The sequence below is a fragment of the Apis florea genome, unplaced genomic scaffold (genome assembly GCF_048593485.1).
Source record: "Apis florea isolate Af1SG1 unplaced genomic scaffold, ASM4859348v1 contig_3772_pilon, whole genome shotgun sequence".
In the NCBI taxonomy this organism is placed as follows: domain Eukaryota; kingdom Metazoa; phylum Arthropoda; class Insecta; order Hymenoptera; family Apidae; genus Apis; species Apis florea.
This window is the reverse complement of record NW_028256845.1, coordinates 814,081-831,105: the sequence shown is the minus strand read 5'-3', so window position 1 is coordinate 831,105 and position 17,025 is coordinate 814,081. Positions and strand designations below refer to the sequence as shown.

Here is a 17,025-nt window from a genome sequence, read left to right as displayed (position 1 = left end):
TACACCGGAAAATATTCGCTGTAGTTTGGCACGTAGAGTAAATGTTTACCTGTGCATTCTCATTTTTTTTATTCCTGACAATATTACATAGGATGAGTCCTCTCTTTGACGATTAAACGTCGTGTTCGACATCGATTCCATGATGATGAACCGTCTCTAATTTGTGTAAACGAAGATTCAAAGGTAACTATTTGACGTTGGCCAACTATTTTCGAGTATGAATATTTACGAGGTGGGGAAAGTTTATGCGAATAGCTCGAGTCAGTTTCGAAAGTTGGCTATTTTCGTTTCACGTTGTTAAATTATCTCACGATTCGAGGATCGAGATTGAGTCCATAGCGAGATGTATTGTCACGAGGAACGTTTGTAATTGTCGTTTGGATTGCGGTTATGATAATGTTACGCGGAATTTTCGGCGAAAAGCAAAGACTGAATTACGCGACAGTGTTTAGTATACCGGCTACGCCAACATTTATATCTTTAATTTTCTTCATATCTCTGTTTCATCATTTTACGGCCATTGCTTTATCATTTTATTATTGCGCGTTAAAGTTCTATATATTTTTTATCGGCTAAAAAGATAAAAAGAATTGGTGTATGAGATTATTAGGATGGAAAAAAAAAAACAACAAATCGTAATAATAAATCATGATCAAATTATAAAAGAAAAAAAAAATTATAGCACGTGATGTAACTTTTGCGTAACGTATTTATAATTCTGAAACTCTAAATGATATTTATAGAATAATATAGTTAAAGTTGATAATATAATTATAATTCGAAATAAAAATTAGGTCGCTTATTATAAAAAACGGATTTAAAAAACGACGAGTAAAACGAAAATATCGTTTAAATATTTACCAATATTATGTTATTAAAAAAACAAATTGAAATTTTGTAATTACTCTGTATCACTTTTATAAATGCGAACCGGACAAATATTATTTCGTCGAAACTAACGTTTCATCTCGTTTCTTTTTTTATATATTTTATTTCCATTATATATTTAATTCCATGCACAGCTATTCCATTATATTAATAAAGGTTGTACGCGGCAAGATTTAAAAACGGGAGCGAAGCTAAACAATGATTAGCATACGCAGAAGAAGAAGTTCGTCTGCACCGGTAATCGAGTGGTCTCGATCGATCGGGTCGTCGGTCCCGCCGGTCGGTAGCACGCGGCTGCAGGAGTGCTGCAGGTTCGTTGCACTTTCGGCCGCATTTGTAAAACTGCATGCCACTGCACCATCGGATCTCTGCTCTCTTCCACCAAGCCGCCGCGATAATTGAATTTCGTTCTTAACCAGTTTAAACGCCATGCTGTAATAATATCCGCCTACATTGTATGCATCAACGCCGACGAGAAAAGAATGGAAGCGAAAAAAAAAAAAAAATTCATATAAACGCGTGAATTTAAAAAAATTTACAATCGATTAAATTTCGAAATTTAAATTTCTCCTCATAATTCTCGGATAATTTTGTTCAATCGATCATTTGCTTCCAAGCAAAATGTTTCTGTCTTCAAGTGGTTACGCTTGAAGATTAAAGTAGACTCATCAGATAATTCTTCTTCCTTCAAGAATATTACGATCCCCCAAAGTACGATTTCAAAATGAAAGGGAAGGATTATGAATATTCGGTGTGTAAACGACACTATAAATGCACCCTTCGTGGAGAAGAGGAGAAGCGTGAGGATTCGAAGAAGGAAAGATGTAAGAAAAGACGAAAATTGTGGATTCAAGACGTGGCTACGATTCGACGATGGAGGGTAGCTAAGCTATATCTTTATTCACTGTGGCGAGCTGTCAAAATAATTGAATCTCCGGGGCAACACAGAAAAACATTCGGCCGTACGTCGCCGGAAACGGGCATGAAAAATGAGACGAGGCGAGGAAAGAAAGGAACAAGTGATCATGTATGGGCGGAGGGAAAGAAGAAAAATCGCACGGTCATAGTCTCTTCAACGATGGTATTCGAGTTGATTGCACGTATTGGGCTCCGCATCCAGCTAGCCAGCCAGGAGCATGGAGGTAGAATGAAACGAGGGACGGACGATGTTGTTGGAGCTGGCCAAAATGTTCGCGTGAAACGAGGTAGCCGAGGGTCGATTAAAATGCAAACAAAACACACTGGAGAATCCAAAGGCTCGGGGGAGGAAGATGTTCGAGACGGAAGCAGAATGTTATCGTTCTTTCTTCGTTCATTCGGGGGTGGCTGTAAGGAAACGGAAGATAGATGAGGAAGAATAGGGAAGAACAAAAGGAAACAGAAGTACTCCTATCTCGACGTGAAACGAAAAAAGGGGGAGGAAAAAAAAGAAAGAAAATAAAAACGGATAAAAAAAGAAGAGGAGAAGGAGAAGACCGTACACTCGCGTACTTGTTCCATCCCCTTCTCTTTGTCTTTAAGAGAATATCCCTCCACTCATCCGCTTTCCTAGTTCCTCTTTGTCCCTCTCTTTTTTCTTCCACATCATTTTTGCATACATACCGGGAAAGGAAGAAACGAAACACCGAGAAGAGGGAGGGTAAGAAAGAAAGAAAGTTGGAGGGAGGTGAAGAATACGTTGGTGCGTCAATGTCGAGGAGGGAAAGAGATAGTGGTGGCCAAAGAGGGGTGGAAATTCTGGGCAGTTGCCAGATGGCGCATTGCGCTCTAGAAGCTCGCCCCTCGAGTTTCTAACCTTTGCTACCAAACAACACCGAAATTCTCCCCCTTTCTCTCTCTCTCTCTCTTGCGCGCTTATGCACGATTGTGTGCGTTTACACACACGTACGCACGCACACACCTGTTCCTTCCTTGTTCCGTATATCTCCGTATAACCCAAGAGGTTGCGCGCGGGCTTTTAGGGTTTCCCAAAATCCGGGGCACGAATGGTGGTGACTCGAAGCCCTAAATTTCTCCGATTAACGACACCTAAGTTTTAAGCCGAAATTCGTCCCGGATAATCGGCTCAAAGACGCGTACATAATCCTATCCTCAGACAGGAAGTATGATCGATGTTAAATAGAACGTTGTTTATCATTGATGTATGAATGGAACGAGTTATTCAATGTCTTGAGTTGATCTTGAATTCTTAGGAGAGATATCATAAATCGGGTATAAGTTATGGAACGACACGCACGTCACGAAGAATGAAGTATAATATCGATGTGAAATTAAGGGGATTAAACGTACCGTGTTAGAAAATTAGATTGGATGTATAGACGTATGCGAGCGATAAAGGATGATAGATGTTGGAAATAGCATATTCTCTGCACGTGATGCATACACTTCAATCAAGGATGGTATACGTACCAGTGTTCTCTATAATGTCTATATGCTAGTATGCCTAAACCATTGAGGAGTGACTAGCAGTGCAATTACAACTTGACAGCTAATTTCAATTACAAATAACTATGCTTCATCGTTCACGCATTGTCTTCCGAGTAATCTGCTGATTGAATCTATCGTTGTCGATTTTAGATTTTGATGCATTTGTAATTTCATTGTTCCCTTACGTTTTATTCACTTTTACATTTTATATATCATTTTTTATGTATTTTCTTTTAATTTTTTAATTCTTTTAATTCATTCATATATTTATTAACAAAAATAATTATGCTACAATATATATATAGGAGACGGATGAGCATTAATTTTTCTCATGGCTATTCACGCGACATTTGCTGTCCGTTCCAGTAGTATAGGTCACGTACTTGGCACGGCTGGCACTATACGTCACTCTCTACTGGCAGCAGCCATGAATTCCCATAGCAATCTACAAGGTGAACGAGAAATAATGCATGACTCTGACTCAATCTATCGGTGATTTTGATCTCGACTCGTCTCTTGGAAACTCTGTTCGATCAAACGATCCGCTTTAATGCCTCTTCTTTACCGATAAATCGTTTATCGTTTGCCTCTTTTCTCTTGTCTCTCTTTTTTTCTCTCTCTCTCTGTCTTCCTCTAAGTATTTCGACGGATAACATTACGATTAATTCAAGTAAACTTACTTTCGTCGTAACTTTTCGAGGACAGACGTATCAGCGCGTTTCATTTTTTCCTTTTTCTTTTTCGAACAGCGTGCCAGATCGCGAGAGCTTCACAAAATACTATCAATCGTTCGCGTTATCGAGCTCGAACTACGATTTACGACGAATAAAAGCACGCTCCTTTCGTGATTCATTTACCGGGCATCGACACGAGATTTCATTTCATCAGATTCAAAGTAACAACGGATCCCGTAAAACTCTGTTTACGAGACGAGTACAAACAAAAGTACGATCTACGAACGATCGTTTTTTTCGTCATTAGTGGAAGAGATATCCCGAAGGGGGATTTAAGATATTTTAAGTCGATGAGATCGAATAGATTTACATACGCGAGAAGAGTTACACCACGGACGAATGGTTAACGGTCTTTCGCTTAATAGCATTTCGTGGTCGTTAGTCGGTCACCCGTTAGATGGATTTAATATGGCTTAGGAACGCGTGGAATGCCAAGCCCACCGCATTCTCCACTTACCCTCCCTCGAGCTTCCTTCCTCCATCCTTTTTCCTTCGTCTACGACCCAAGACTGTGTGGCGGCTCTGGAAAAGAGGGAGGAAATTGTGCGAGAGAAGAGGAGACCTCAAGAGAAATACAAAGAAGAAGAAGAAGAAGAAGAAGCCATATATATATATGGAGAAACAGGAAGATAGGAGGGAACGAAAAGAAGAAGATTTCCTTTTCGTGCTATTGCTTCATCTTCTACTTTATGTGAACTTATATATATAAACCGGTGTGCGTAAAAAGGATCTGTACGTGTGTAATTCACGTGTTTGAACGTGTGTCTCTGTGCCAGTGTGTCGAAGGGAACGGGACAGAGACAGATGAAGAAGATAGGAGAAAGATGGGCAGATGGGGAAGAGGGATCTCTCGAGAGCATCAACCGCAGCTATCCAACGGAACGACTACTTTTCTAACTGCTGCCGAGTGTAACAAAGATTTCTCCTCGTGTTGCATTCGTTTAAATTCAAATAGAATAAGAAAAAAATCAATCGTTCTTGTGTGAAATGGTAATAGTTTAATGACAATTTGTTTTATTTTTTAAAGAATTTTCGTGATATATGAGTGAAAGAACTACGTATATATCTTCCTTTATATTTTTTTCTTCTTTTTTTTTCTCTGATATAAAGAATATCTTATAAGGATACCGAGATTCGTAAAACAGCGTTCATGGGTATAAAGAGAAAAAAACATGAAAGTGACAGCAGTGAGAGAACGGGAAAGGATGGGAACAGGGCTCTGGGGAGTTTTACCCGCAACTTCATAAAGAATGTAACGAGGACCTTTTTTTTTTCTTTTTTTTTTTTCCAGAAAACGAGGCTCGCTTGGCACATTGTCGTCATACGTTTCATCGAATATCTAACGAGAAAGAAAATGGGACTTGTCTCTCGCAGATGTGAACATTGTGCGATTGAATGAGAATTATTTTCATGTTGTTTCAAACTCACGTGAAAAATGAGAGGATTATATATGAATATTATATATCGAATTCGAGAAAGAGGAGGATCGAGAAAGTTTCGAAAGAAGAAATTGCATTCTCTGGCAAAGAAATTTTATCAATCTATACCCATTTACACGTTGATCCTTCGTTTTGGTATGATGAATGGAGTTTTGTCAATAATGCCACGTTTATAGAACGTAGCCACGAGTATTTAATATCCTGTCTGTGCGGCAACAAGATTCGATAAACCTTCGTCGTGAAACGATTATAATTTCACGACGTAGTGTTTGAGAGTTCGCTGGTAACCTGGTTAGTAATGCGCACGTAAATAATGTTTAATTCAGTATCAATGATGTTTCATAAATCTCTGTCAAACATTTCTCGATAATTTCTGGCTCATTCATTTTGCATTTTATTCATCGCGACGTTTTACGAATTTCATTCTACGAGAACGAGATTAAAGAAGAGAACGGAAGAAGATTTCCCTTCCTTCCTTTGACGGAAATAGATTCACGCCGCAGTTTTATAAACAGCATACACAATCTCGTGCTCTTTGACTGACAGCAAATGGAATTAAGATTTGTCGCGTAGAAGTTATTTTTTTCCAAAAAGTGTAACGTATTTATACATTTTATAACATTCGTGTAAAATTTCCTCGACCATTTATAAAACTTTACTATGGAAACTTTCATAATATATTTTTACGTCCTGGAAGAAGAATTTTAGATCGCGAAGAAGAAGCGGGAATCGTCAAGCTTTCAAGCGACTGCTTGCTGTATCATTAATCCGAGCTTTTTTCGAATAATTAATTCCTCCTTCGAAACCGTCTGATCGTTCGAGTTGATGATGAATTGATTATTATGATTAATCGTGGTTAAAAACATTTGCACAGTTTTGAATCATTTAAATGACGAGGAATATCGGGAATCGAGAAGACCCTGGCCCTGACCTCTTACGAGAGTGTTTGTGGAAAGAGCTTCAAGGTTGTATCAACAGAAAGTAGTAACGAATGTTCTACATGTACTGATTTCCGGGTTAATCAAACTCAGTTCCGTTCTTTGAAACGGCTAGTTTCCACAAAAGGAGAATGTTCCGGACGATCGATGAGGGAACGTAACTGTCGCGCAAAATTTATCTTTAATTGTTCTTTATTGGAATCATTTGACTGATAACAAAAACAACATTTATTGTCGAAAATATCAATCTTATTATTTAAATCATTTAATAATTTCTTATTAATTATCTTATTTGATATTTTGTTTAAAAAAATATCATCGTGAATTGAACAGAAATTAACGAATAATCGTTTCTATTACGATTTTTAAATAATAGTTATTAAAATATATTATTATATTTTCTTTGAATAAAAAATTTCAATTTTCATTTAAATTTTTCATTAGATGGCTGGTAAAATAAAATTCTGTCGAGTTATTATTAGAAAGAAATTTCAAAAACGAGAAGAATCTTTCTAGCATTCGATTATAAAAAAACTGAAGTAATTATTTTGTAATCGTGCGTTTTTTATTGCTTAAATAAATTGTGGATATCGAAGCAACGAGCATTTGTCTGATTTGATTTCAAAAGAAATTTGTGGAAAAAAACAAGAGAATTACTGGTTTAATTAATTAAATTCGTGTTGTTGAAGTGGAAAAAAAAAAAAAAAAACGTACGAGCGGGAGTACATTCATCAAAAGTAGCTTCAATGTGTGTTCGTATCACGTAGCATAATGAAAAATGACCCTTCCCTCCATGTTGTTGGTGCTATTACTATTTGCACATGTATAGGTGCATCTTACGCGTTGTGTAACGATGCAAGAGGATCGTAAATCAAATAAATACAAATATACTAGAGAAGATAAGATAAATATACTAAGAGTAGTGATAAGATTCAAAGGAAAAAACGAAAAAAATGGATGAAAGTAGATTATCTGGAAATAATAGAAATTCAAGGATATAAATGATGGTACGTGGTAATTATTGTTGTACAATATCTTAAATTTCGTACCTTTCAATTTTTTCATTTCACGTTTCTTTCTTTCGATCACAAATAATTATTTAGCAAGAAAAGTTTCGACAAAAGTTTCGTTTTCAAGCTTGCGTTTTCCACCAAGTCAATCGGTGAAAATAGCCTTTTTCATCCCGTAGAGAATTACGTGTGTACGTACAATGGTTTTTTTATGCGACGATTGTTTCGTCCAGCAAACTTCGCCATCAGTTTGTCACAGGAGAAGTTTTCACGGAGAATTTCTTCATGTAGCTACCTTTTCAATCGGCTTTCTTCCGCTTGCCTTCGTCTTTCTTTGTCGATTTCGAGACCATCGATTCGATTCGACTTGGTTCGAACAATTTGCAATATCCTTTCCCCATCGATTTAATAAAATTTCTGCGAATTCGAGGAGAGGGAGAAGAAAAATAAATGTATATTTATATGTGTATACGTGTGTATCTAAAGCGGGAAAAAAAAATACACTCTGTTTTCGAGAGTACGTCGATAAAATTAGGGAGAGTCGGATGGTCTCGTCGGATATTTTCTTCGTAAACCGTCATTGGGGGATTCAACTGTTATCACGGTAAAATTTTTGTTTCATTTTGTGTCTGCGTTATTTTTATATACATTTTTTTCTTTTTTTTCTTTTTTTCTTTTGTTTCTATCTCCTCCATTCTCGTATAAACGAAGCGGGTACACGGTACGGGGAATTAAAACAGATAAGCAGACCTTGATTCATTTTCACATCTGTATCGTTTTATTTAATAAAAGATAGGGAGAATATGGTGTCATAGCGAGATTAATTAGAGAATACTTTTTAACGTTTCGTTTTGCTTGTTGCAACATGGAATATTTTTCATTATTAACGTGTACAAAGAAATTCTTGTTAAATATGAGTAATGAAGTTAATCAATTTCTCTCTCTGATATATCTATGCATTTCGTTCCGTCTCTTATATATTCTAAATATATCCTCAAACTCCACGATTATTATTAATATTTTTAAACATATTCATCAAGTTTCATCGTCGATCATCGAATGTGTAGAAGAATCATCATATATGGAGAACGCGTTCAGGAAATGCCAAGTAATGGTTAAAATTTTTATTCAATTTTTTTTTTAGGAACAAAGGGATGTAAGTTAACAAATAAATCGCGAAATAAATTGAACCACGTGGACGAATACGGATCGGTCGAATCTCTCTTTTATTTTTTTTTTCTCTCTCCTCCGTCTCATTTTCTCTATAAATCCTGCTGATAGTACAAGAGGAATATAATAGAGGTTCGAGTGGTCGCCTTTGTGCGAGCTTATTGTCTTATTGGCTCGCTTCGAAATCCATTTAGGAGGGCAAACGGCGTTAGACAATGGGTCGCATTCAACAAGTAATGAAGCTCACCGATTGGCAGTCTATTCTCGGTTACTGCTCGAAACTACTCGAACTAGCGAATCCTGATTCCGTATGCTTAGAAGTCGGATTTTCCGTGGCCACCTCAGATGGATCAATGTGTCTAGACGGGTGAATGCGTCTCAATCGCAATATTGTTACAAGCTACAAACTCGTGGTTTGTTTATTCGAACTCCAATCACATTGTAAATATTCGTATCTGAATCTTGATCCTTGCGCATCTTTTCAAAAAATGATTTTTGTTGAATGTCTGACCATTTGTGGCAATTACTACTCAAGTAATGTAAAATATGATTATTGGAGTGCGTTATATTTATAAAAAGGGAAGAAACTTAAACGTATTTAAGTAAGACAGCTTTTATTTAGACAGTGATCAAATTATTGGCTCGAGGATAGAAAAGGTAAGATATTTTCGTGGCTATGATAAATAGGGAATACATTGAGCAGGGAGACGGTTCGCTGAATCGACATATTTACCACTCTCTCCTTCTCTACTTCCACCTATCCCTACGTATATCTCTATCTCTCTGTGACAATAATCCTTAGAGCAGTTGGCAGACGGCCACGTGGGTAAACCTTTCGTGAGCAATTACAGGTTTGAAACCGAAACGCTTTGCGATCACAGATCGAATTGCGGGATCGTCGAACATCACCATCTGCTGTCCGCAAATTTAATCCTCTGTTAATTTGCAACGCAGAACGTGTAAATGAATTTTATATATACCGTTCGTTTTCTTTTATTGAATCATGATCGTTGTGGATCACAAACATTGGAGAACTTCAGCTGAGAATTTTAATTTCAAAATGTTTCTTTTTTTTTTTTTTTTTTTTTACGAACGGTCGAGAAGATGGTACAGTTTCGCTAATATTTCTCAGATTACAATGGATCCTCGCGGGAGGGATGGAAGAGAATCGGTGTGATCCGATTGCAGCCAGATATTATCGGAATTTATTCTTTTCCGTCGCGATAATTATTGGAAATGAATCGGCCGAGCTCGAAATTGTTCCAACTCGCTTCGAGGTAAAATGAGCAAAAGTCTCTTGATTTGTCGAATAGTTGAAACGTTATGGGATCTTGAACATTGGAACGAAAACTTGGGGACTTTTGAATTTTCGACATTTTATTATTTGAAAGAATTTATGATTTTTCATTAAAATTTGACGAGTAATATTCAATTGTTAAGTGTTATATCTTTATTACTCATTGTATATTTATTATATTCAAAGATTTTTATTATTTCTCTTATTACTCTATATAAGGAAGATAATAAAATGAACAAACAATAATGAAAAATATTTCTTCTTTTAAATTAAATACACTTGTCTCGAATAATTTCTCGAGTATCGAAATGATAAACGGAGAAAATTTCATAAATAATCTATATTTCTTATCAAATATATTAGATTCATTTTTATGTATCCATTCTGTGAGAGTTTCTTATATCTTTTTCATTTTTATCTCATCACTAAAATATAAAATTTCCTCATAATGAGGAATCATTTTATTTTTCTTCATCCTCTTTATCGAAACATTTGAGTAAAATGTTATAAATTTTCTATCTTTTAAAAACGACTCGATATCCTAAATAATTTTATATCCTAAAGAAATACCCGAGAAATTATATTATATCAGAAAAATTTTTCTTTCACGTATTTTTCGTATTTCATTTCTCCTCCTTCTTTCTAAATTTAATAACGTTTTGTTAGAAACTTTCAAAGATCTTAGACAATAAGTAAAAGGTAACGTGATATTTCTTCGAAAGACATTCGAAACATGCCAGACTGAAACTACCGTGTTCTAACTTTATTTTCGTACCAGCACCGCTTACCTGCACCTTTCACATCTTTATCGCATTACAGACTGGCTAAAAGTTTCCTCCAACACTCCACAAAATTCCTCAATATGGAGAAAGCTTTTTTTCTGTTTAAATCGATTAAATTATAGCACGTAATCAGTTTGCCGGATATTCGGTTTACGAACAATTCTGTGCTGCATTTAAATAACTTTATCCCGATTTTGCGACTGCTTGAAACTACTTTCTTGTACTCACAAATTCTGAAGAAGATGGGATACGTTTCGTTCGTTCAATTTCATTCGATTCGATTGTCTCGGATGTCACATAATTTCGTTTTCTTTTTTTTTGTCGTTTCATTGCTTTTAATGCATGTAAGCTGGTTTATTTTCCTTAAGATCTTCCCTGTGTTTAAAGATGGAGCATCCTCGAAAATCTTTAGATTCTTGCCCGTTATCTTTTCTTCTCAACGATCACGTCAGAAAAAAAGAAGGCAGGGGAACGAAGAAAGGGAAATAACGGAGGGAACGGCGGAGAAATGAAAGAAAGAAATGGTTGGGGAAAAGATCCCAGGGAAAATAGGCGAACTGGGTCGTGGCCAACAGCTGCCTTCTGCCCATTATTTCCGTCTCTCATTGGTGCACGTTACTTACTGCTTCCGTTCGCGTGCATGGGGAAGAAAGAGAGAAAAGAATGGACAAAGGCAATCGATATCGTAAACGATCGGATATTCCTGCGACATCATTCATCCATTAACCCCCGCATAATTTGATTTTTGCAATTATGTGTATCATTCGACTCTCTTCGCGGATTCACGCGAACTTTGGCGGCAGTTTGACAGCGAAGAAAATGGAAGAAAGTCGTTGAAATTCGGAAGAAAGAAACGTTGTGGAGTTTGAACGTCAGGAATATCGTGATATTTTTTAAATATCGATCAATTTTGGAAGATTTTTAATGTCGTGGACACGACTGACTCAGAATTTGCCTCGATTATTTATTATTATGTTACAGGTTATTTTTCTAGGATGCTTGTTATGCTTTTTATTATTTTTAACTTTAGATAAAAATATAACGACACGTTCGTTATATCTAATATTCGATAATATAGTCGAATACTTAATAAATAGGTTATTTCTTTATAGTTATATAATGCGTTAAACACGATTGCATTTCATTCATTCTTGAATTTCCATTCGATTATAGAATTTCATAAAGTACAATAATATCGATTACAATAAGTGTTAACGTATCTTGATTAACAATTTCAATATTTTAATTTACATTTAATAATGTGATCGATTTACGTATTTATCAATTTCATTGAATTTTATTTTCCATCATACTTGATCGAATTTATTTAGCAAAGTATATTTTGATTTGAAGTTTAATTATTTTTTAATTGTCAATTGCGAACTTTTATTCTTGTTTGGATTATATTCGTTGAAATGAATATATGTGTATGTATGTATGTAAATTTTGCATAATTAAATAGAAAGAGGCGAATAATCTGTCTTATAACATATCACGTTTAAATTTGACAAAGGTATGTTGAACATCATAAATGAAGTTTACTCAATGATCGATCAAACCCATCATACAATTATTCCTTTGTTGGAAAATTGTTACCGTCTATTTTAATTATTTAATGATATATGACTCTGATTTGCGTCATCGTTCATCGAACTCTCTCTACTGGATGGAGATATATCCTCTTGTCCTCGGTGATGTAATTAATGTTGTCAAAAACAGATTGACACAGAATTTCTAGTGCTTTCAATTTATGAAAATTGTACAAAAACGTGAAAATACACTCTTTACATAAATAATAAAATGAAATATAATACTTTATTGAAAGATAAACATAAGAAACGATACACGGAATAATTAATTTTGTATTATTTCCTTTTTAGAAAATGTTACGCGTATTAAATAATAATACAATAAATTAATTATTGTTCAAAATCGAGAAACAATTTGAGAAATAATTTCTTCCCGTTTCTCATTTTCACATTAAAGAAGAATCGTAAAATTTCAACATATAATACATATTTTCTACATTTATGAAAACGTACACGTGTTATTAACAAAATTTTCAAAACGTATTATTACAAACGAATATGATTTAATATAAATTCTATAAAATGTTTCGCTATTTTAATTAGAAACGTCTCTCACGATTCGATAAAAGTGTCACGAGATATTCACACGTCGTTGGGACGATGAACTACTGCTCTGAACATTGAAAAAAATGGAAATGAAATATGTTTCCCGCAACATGTACATAGAGGCCGACATAAAATGGAACTGCTGTCTTGCCGAAGAATACAAGTAACTTCGATCAATCCCTAGTCAGACAAGAGTATTCATTATTCCATCGAATGGTGGCTCGTTTTTCAACAGCCGCAACTCGGAATATCGTGCATAGTTTTCATAGGGAGCATCAGACTTGTACGTGCGTGATGCCATTACCTCAGCTTTCTTTCCTTTGAAATTCTCACCGACATGGGGATGGACATCTGGGGAGGACGGTTTAATAAGTTTCGCATCCATGAAGCTTCGAGTGAGTGAGAGATGCAGAAAAAAAAATGAGCGAAGAAGAGGTGAAAGGGGAAAGTAATGGTACCTAGTATAGAAAGAGAGGAGAAAGAGAAAGAAGAATGAAGAGAAAGAGAGAGAAAAATGGGAGGACGAGGAAGTGAGAGAAGAGAATCCAATAGTCCAATACCCGACTAGAATCAAAGCTCTTTGTCTCCCACAGATGCCAATAGCTAGCATGCTTCAGGCTATATGCCTATACACGATGGCAGACCACACCGGTGTATCGCAGTGAAGCAATATGATCGGCCATTGGCTCGTCATTTGCCGCAAGAATCTTCGAAATAAATTTATTTAGTTCGAACCAAACTGTTCGATACAATGTTAAAATTATTGACATCGTATAGGTTCAAATTGATAGGAACAACTTGATCCACTTTTGATTTGATGTTAAATTATTTTATGATTGAACGTTTGAATATTATTGTTGAATTTAAATGTTGTTTTTTAAAAATATATTTGTATCTATATTATTTTTTTTATAGATTGTTAAGGATTTAAAAAAAATAAATACAATATTTGCTTTCGATATCGTTAAATATTAGAGGAAATGAACATTTCGCTCTTTTAAAATTCATAATTTTCTTATCATGGATATGGTTTTGTTAAATATCTAAAATAATATCACGAGAAAGAATGAAATTTCAATTGTAAATTATTTAATTGCCAAAAGAATTAATATATGAAATGTATATGAAAATTAATTAATATGCGATGTAGATTCATTTTCTTCGTTCTCAATACTGTATTAAAATTTCATTGTATTTTGTCGGATACGTAGAATTTCATAATTATTTTGCAATTGTAAAATATCTGCATGAATTTCTTGTTCATGATTTATGATTATGATATTACTTCTTTTGTATATTATAAAAACCTTTATACACAATTTCAATTCGTCGCTTTTACAAAATGAAAAGTTTTTGTTCGAAAAGTATCGAGATCAATTATTTGTATATTTTGTTTTTACCGCCACTAATCAATTGCTCGATATGGAAAAATTTATCGATATTCAGTGATTTCAATTTAGATCGATAGAGGCGCTCGTGTCGCGGCGTCGCTGTGAAGAATCAGACGTTCCCGCGAATTAGTGACAGTAAAATTTATGGTGACGTGTTACATTTTTGTTCGTCCGCAAAGAAAAGAATTTTTGTTGCATTTAACCAGAAATTATTAGTGTGTTTTGTGTAGTCAAAGAGTATTTTGTTCCGTTATATTTGTGTTATGTGTGTTTTTTGTATAGCATTTCTTTTTTCGTAGTATTTTAAGAAAATATTTCGAATGCGTAATATTCGTAATAACGAAGTAAAGTGAAGCTACGTCGTGAATATACATCGAAGCAGTTAAATATATCGGAGCAACGTAATGTGAGTACATTTTCATTATTTTCATTATTTCGCATTTGTTATTTCGTACAATTATGTAGACAAACAATAATATATGGATATGGAATTGAGATAAAGTCAGAGTAAAATTGAATTGAGAATAGAGAAAAGAAAGAAGGAAGGAGAAAACAATATGGCGGTGTTAATTTTACCGTAGAAAGAAAGTTTTTTGGTTAGAAGATGGGCAAGTAGTTTTGTATAAGTAATGAATCGAAATTTCTGCGGGCTTTTCGTTAGTTACTTGGGATGCACTTTGAACTGACTGAAACTGCATCTTTGTTCCGAAGTTTCCAACATTTTGCCCCAGGAACTTCACCATGTCTTGCCTAGTTTCTAATTCACTTTTCGGCATGTTAATAGTTTATGATGTAAATATTTTACTATTGTAATTTTATAAACAAAATATCATTTACTTATTATTGGATATTGTTGGATAAAATATAATCAATTAATCTTTAATTTTATAATATTAGGTTAGTTTTACTAATTATTGTTTTCTAAATTTTCCATAAAATTTTATTTTAGATATTTTAAAATAATAAAATTGATAATGAAATTATTATCAATAATTTTTATATAAATTAATATAATCGTGCATTATTGTGCATTATTCTGTTTTTGTTATTGATCTGTTTCGGAATCATCTATTTATCGAAAAGATAAATATAAAGGTTAAGGAAACTTCGCGATAAAATTCGATACATCAATTCGAAAATAGAATTATGGTATCATTTCCAATGATGATATTATATTTTTATGAACATCATATATGTATATACTCCATTGATTTAGAGATACTGCGTGAATTGAACTCCACTAGACACTTATAACTACTTTGTGAAACTTTGTTCCTTTTATAACCATATATTTCTTGGAAACTAACAATGAATTTCCTTTAGTTTCTTGTCAAAAGCATGTTCATAGACGTTGAGGAGGATCGTTGCTGTTATTCTCTTAAAGACATTTAATTTTCTCTATCTTCTACGTTGAAAGGCTCTTGAGCCAAGCAAATTTTTCTAACTATTATCATTATATAATTTAACAAAGTTTCTCATTGATAAAAATAGATAGAAAATTAAAGTAATGAACATTTTTTTTCCTATAAAGTTATGGAATTAAAAATTTTAAACATTTCCGTATAAGAATTCCCATTGAAAATTTTCACAGTCGAAATATATTTCCTCCGATATAAAGTTTCGAATGCAATCCATATATTGAATAGAATTTTATCGGAGGGAAGTAGAAATTCGCTTCCATGGTGAATTTGAATTTTCGGATTTATAAATCGGTTTACATTGTAAATATATCCTGGCACGAGACACAAGTACGTTTCATACTCGGACATATGGCTGTTTAAAGTTTCATGAAGATACCGAGGATTAGATTCAGGAAAGTTCTAGGAGACTTACATGCAATGCATTTTGTACATGACAATAATTAATGTACAGGATATAATGCGACTAATATATTGTTCCACATTAGTGAGAGTGAATATAGTATAATTATTCTATGACTGGGAAGAGAACTTTTGCACAGATGATTGTATTCACAAGTAAAATTCGTGATTTAAACATAAATACATAGCTATTTAAATTTTTTATTAAATTTATGAAACGTAGTTATGATTCTCTTCATCCTCGTAAGCACTTTTTTGCAATTTAAAATTTTTTTCGATAAATATATTTTCTTTCTTTTTTTTAATTCTTACGTAGAATTATCTTTTTTCGTAAAAATCTAAAATTTTATATTTTGATTTTTAAATTGAATTAATTCCTGTTATTTGTCAAGTATATATAAGATTAAAAAGATACAAAACTTGTTTAAATATAAAATTTAATTCTCTGTTAAATTAATATATTAATATATATTATAATATATCCCTGTATATTTGTATTTATCAATAAGTCAAACACATCCATATTTGCGGAATATGAAAGGAAGAAAAATCGGTTGCGGAAATACGTGGATATATATGTATTTCGACGGTTTCTTCGTGCAAATCGTTCAGACGTGAGAACGAATTTGTATTTACGACAAACGAAAATGTCTACCCTCGTATGAAAGGGAAACATTTTCACAAGTGTTCCACCACTTGGAAATCTCTAGCCTGTAGTATTGTGCTAGTTTCGTGGGCTGCGGTTGAAATCGGCCAGCGGTCGCGTTTTGCGGTTCGACGTGTCGTGTAATGCCTTTTCGTATAACACTACACCAAGAAGAAACGGCTTATATATGAGAAGGATGACCGAAGAAACACTCCAACATTCGATTCCCTCCTTCCACATTCGAAATGAAAGCTTTCATCCCATCTTTCAACTGGAAATCGTGTTTTCGCGAGAATAGAAACTTCCTTTTCCTTTTAATCCAGAGGGGGAGGGGAAGGAGCGATTAAG

The 17,025-nt window shown here is 34.2% G+C and overlaps 2 protein-coding genes across 6 annotated transcripts in view; one reads left to right on the top strand and one right to left on the bottom strand.

Moving 5' to 3' along the window:
- The window catches only part of LOC100865374 (uncharacterized), a 58,613-nt gene that overhangs the window by 14,792 nt on the left and 26,796 nt on the right, over positions 1 to 17,025 (bottom strand). Inside the window, exon 2 of one of the 3 annotated variants that reach the window (XM_012483293.3) lies at positions 4,507 to 4,571. The exons of the other annotated variants lie outside the window; for them this stretch is intronic. The gene's annotated coding sequence lies outside the window, so the exon portion shown is untranslated. The remainder of the gene's footprint in view (positions 1 to 4,506; positions 4,572 to 17,025) is intronic. 3 annotated transcript variants of the gene reach the window in all.
- Sytbeta (Synaptotagmin beta) overlaps positions 14,315 to 17,025 on the top strand; it is a 119,788-nt gene continuing 117,077 nt past the window's right edge. For all 3 annotated transcript variants that reach the window (XM_086915303.1, XM_086915302.1, XM_086915300.1), the window contains exon 1: positions 14,315 to 14,617. The gene's annotated coding sequence lies outside the window, so the exon portion shown is untranslated. The remainder of the gene's footprint in view (positions 14,618 to 17,025) is intronic.